This window comes from Euphorbia lathyris, chromosome 3, assembly GCF_963576675.1.
Source record: "Euphorbia lathyris chromosome 3, ddEupLath1.1, whole genome shotgun sequence".
Classification (NCBI taxonomy): Eukaryota; Viridiplantae; Streptophyta; class Magnoliopsida; order Malpighiales; family Euphorbiaceae; genus Euphorbia; species Euphorbia lathyris.
The window spans coordinates 36,841,029-36,845,434 of record NC_088912.1 but is presented as its reverse complement, the minus strand read 5'-3'; the positions used below and the strand labels follow the sequence as shown (position 1 = coordinate 36,845,434).

The 4,406-nt window shown below is 31.6% G+C and overlaps 1 long non-coding RNA gene across 4 annotated transcripts; it reads right to left on the bottom strand.

The window, feature by feature from the left end:
- Positions 1–700: 700 nt before the first annotated feature.
- Positions 701–3,062, bottom strand: LOC136224287 (uncharacterized). Of its 4 annotated transcripts, none has more exons than XR_010686357.1 (5): positions 2,838–3,062; positions 2,673–2,715; positions 2,395–2,558; positions 1,595–2,079; positions 701–1,256 (listed from the first exon to the last, which is right to left on the bottom strand). It is a non-coding gene; the product is annotated as an uncharacterized lncRNA (long non-coding RNA). The 4 variants fall into 4 exon arrangements; XR_010686356.1 differs by having other exon boundaries at positions 1,595–1,744; XR_010686358.1 differs by having other exon boundaries at positions 2,411–2,558.
- Positions 3,063–4,406: the final 1,344 nt, after the last annotated feature.

The following is a 4,406-nucleotide window of genomic DNA, read 5'->3' as shown; positions in this document are numbered from 1 at the left end:
ATATATAATAGATGGCTGATTTATAATTTATAATGTGCATAAATTATATTTACTTGTCTAGTTGATGAGCCGACATTAGAGAGATCTGCAACTATAAATATATATATTGAAGATTGTTAATCTAAAAAAGCAATTAACAAAATTGACTTAATAATAACATATAGACTTAATTCAATATATTTAAATTATTAAAATTACCAGTTTGTGACGTATTAGTTTTTAAAATTTTATTGTGCGAGCGTTTCTCAATCAACTTGTTTTTCCTCTTCAATCTAGCAAGACGAGTTTGTTCCAATGTTGCGAGAGATTGGTCATTTGGAAACATTCTGCAAATATTAAAAAATCGCATTTATGTTAATTACTCCTATTTTTAAATTTCGAAAAAAAAATATCATTCATGTTAATTATTGCTATATTTTTACCCCGTGCAATGCACGGATTGTATGACTTTATTAGACAAAAAAAAAAGTTTGATACAAAAATTGTAATGCAAAAATTGTTATGATTAGACAAAATATGATAGTAAGAATTCACAGAGCTTTTTATATAGTTGCAGAAAAAAAAACAATTCTAATTTCCAAATGTTCAAATAGTTGCTGACCCTCAAGGAAGAGATGTGCAATTAAACACATATATAGCAGCATGATGTATACAATTGATTCCGAAGAAATGCAAAGAATCAAGTTGAAAGCCACCCCAATTGAAGGATGTTCCAGGAAACAACCTGGAAAGGTTATCACCCTCCAGAGTAATAATTAACTTTAAAAGCAATATCAAGAATCAAAATGTACAACAGCGATCAAAATCTATACAGCTGTTATATCTGTTAGAAGTAAAATTGATATTGATTAGAGATATTAAGGGTAAATCTTTACAATTTCATACGTTAGGAGTAGATCTGCACTTCTCCAAGAAAAATCGGACTTCATCCCTAGTTTATGGAAGAATATCTGCTGTCCATTTTCCATGTCCCTTTTCCTGTCCCTCTCTCATACATATTTTAATTAAGTGGCAGGAGGAAAGGAGAAGGGAAAGGAAATTTGGGACAGCAGATTTTCTTCCCTATAAAATAGTTCGAACATAGGTCTCACATCTCCTGCACAATAGCTTCTGTTTTTTTAACAGAATTCTCTTGCACATAGCAGCAGAGAAGAGCATAGACACAGCAAGTTTGTTGAAGTATTTTTCTGCATAATGTAATCCACGAGTTCCATGAATTAGGCGCATCATTTACAATCACATATCCAATGTGATATCTGAACAATAAGAGAAAGAGGTCAGAAATTGGAAACGGAGAGCAAATGAGATACATATAAAATCTAGGTTTTGAGGGGCACTTGGCATATGAAAAATTCATGATTCAGGAAATAACTTTGAGAGAAGAAGAGTCATTCACAATGACAAAAGCATGGAGACAGATGTATGCATTTGCATAACTCTCTCCAATAGCATTTTCTGCAGTGCTCTAATCAGCATAAATTCAAAGAGTATCTTCTCTATGTCTCCCAATACTCAACATTTTCAATTGCATCGAACAACCACATTAAGAATGCACAGAAAATAGCAAAAACAAAGAAATTCTTCTGCAGAGAACCTGCTTATGCGAATCCCTGGAAAGAAGAAGAGAAAACTATCTCCAAAGCATGGCTATAGCCCCATCAACATGCTTTGTACATCCAAATTCTTACTCAGCCTTCTGGTACTAAGTCTCTTCATCACCATGGCCTCCTACCAATGTAGTTTTCTGTGGAAAAAATATAATATATAAATTAAATTGATATAGTCCAAATGTGAAAGATTGGCATGTAATTTGCACACAGAACACAAAAAGCATTAACCCAAGCATCTCCACAAGCCAATTTCACCTAAAATTCGAACAAATTGAATAGATAATCAACTGATCCATTGATAGTTGAATGCGAATTCGTACTATAAAAAGAAAGAATCAATTGAATAGATAATCATCAGGCAGATGAACATATCTGAGATTAACTGAAGAAAGAATCTCAATGATTGATATTATTCCTGCTGCGACAGAAAAATAATTCAGAGTAACAGTAGCATTTGATGACTTAGTCTCTGTAAAAAAATAGAGAGAATAGTTAGTGAAGCAGCAGTCGAGGAAAATTCCAAAAAACAACGGTTAGCATTTGTTTGGAGCAATCACAACATATGGTTTGGAATTACAAAACCGAATTTGACAAATTAAAGAATTCTAATCGAACCCACAATTCCAATCAACAAACAGATTGCAATTAAAAGAAATAGGAAAAGAGAGAGCAAACACGAAATGAATTGGTGCATAAAAAAATAGCGAGTCAAAATTAGACAAATGAAACTTTTACTCAAGTAGCCATCTTCCTGATAATTAATGAAACAAAAAATTGCAAGAACCTGTTCAGAACTCCACCTAGAGCAGACGGAATAAGGACATCACTTCGAGCACCGACAGTTCACTGGATCCACAAGGTCTTCGAGCAATTAAAGTTAATTATTTTGCCGTTACTTGTTAGTCAACCTTCATAAACTTCCCCTGGCCTTCTCCAGATCAGGAAGATCTGCAATTCATGTTTAGAATTTATTTAGCACAACCACCAAAAACTCAAGAAAGTGCATATATTAATCATGGAACACTTTAAGAAAGCAACAAAGGCGATCAAGTTGGAACTCACACAGCATTCCATCATCACTGCTGTCTTCATCATCTTCATCATACTGTAAGAGAAAAACAGCCACTTAATTAAAGAGAAATAAAGCACACAAGAACAATCCTGAACAAATTATACCAAATAATCAAAATAATAATATCAAGAATCAAAATGCAATAATGATCTTGCCTTCAATGTACAGGAATGGGTTTCCTCCGGGATTATATGTTGTTGAAGCCGTAAAAATGAAGGGAGAAGAATTGAGTTGATGATAAACAGGAATGGGTTAGGAACGGTTAATAATGCATAAGCAGTTAAATCTAATTTCTGCAAATGCTTGCTAACGTGAGGTAGCGATGAAGAGAAGTTGAGGGTGTCAGTTGAAAGGGAAGAGATTGAGAGGGAGAGGGGCGGACTCTGGATTGAGGGAGTGAGTAAAATTAGAAAAAATAAATTAAAATTTAAAAAATCCTTAAAATGATACATCAGATAAATTAATATTAGAGTGACACATGGCAAGTGAGGTTCCTGTTTTAATAATAGTAATAGATAGATAGATAGATTTTTGATGATGTGGAGGGAGAAAGTAATAAACTTTGTTACTTAGTATTATAGTTGCTGTGATGGTATATTATAGCATTTCTGGTGGATGTTTTGGAGGACTTACTTGTAAATAAATACATAGTTAGACACCTCTAAGCATTAGAGCTGTAATTGGAGACAACCAATTGAAAGTTACATCAATGAAAAAGTGGGCCCGAGTTTTTGTTTTAATGTATACAATTTTTTTATTAAAAAAACATTTTGCTTTTTTTGTTGTTGTATTTAACTCTAACAAAAAAATTATTTTATATCATCGTTTGTTATAAATTATTTGTATTGTTTTTATTTTGTATATTTATTTCAAACAAGTTTTCTTTCCAAATTTTTTATTCATAAGAAATTTGTTAGTATTGATTAGATATAAATTCTTTCAAATGGTTAATTATTTTCTTCAATTATGCATATTTATAGTTTTAATGTTTCTACGCCATGTTTGGCAAATATCTGTTAGCTTCTAGCTGATAGCTGATTATATTAGTTGTTAGTTGGTTATCTTTTTATTAGATGATTTGACTAGCTGATTGTGTAAACTTGTTTGGTAAAACTTAGTTGATTGCTAATACTGTAGCTGTTTGTGTAAATTGACAAATAAGGACATTGATATTTTATGACTATATTTTATTTGGGGTTAAAGGGTAGTAATTAGAGGTAAAAATGTCATTCAAAAGAGATGGAGCAATAAGTTAATGAAAACCGTTAAAATGAGTCAAACTTCTAATTAGACTCAATAAGCTCTTTCAAACATCATTTCACCAAACACCAATATTATAGATTTGACTAGTAAAAACGTTTAAAATGAGTCAAACTTCTAATTTTACCCCAAAGAGTTTTTTACCAAATAGAATCAGTGTATTTTTGAAGTTAATAATAATTATAAAATAGTTTCGATTATTTTCAAACATAATCTCATGTTTCAAAACTTAACAAACAATGACCATGAGGTTCATTATGTTACACTGACTAGTGGTGTTAAAAAATCTGAAGTAGTAGTGAAAGTCAAATGGAGTTTATATGCAAGATTACCCCATCCTTTCTTCACTTTCATCTCTTCAACTTTCATTTTCCTTCATTTCATCTATATACCAACTAGTAACCATTTTTTTGCTGCAATGGTGTTTATATGTAAGAAATTGTAGTTTATTTTTAAGTCGTTGC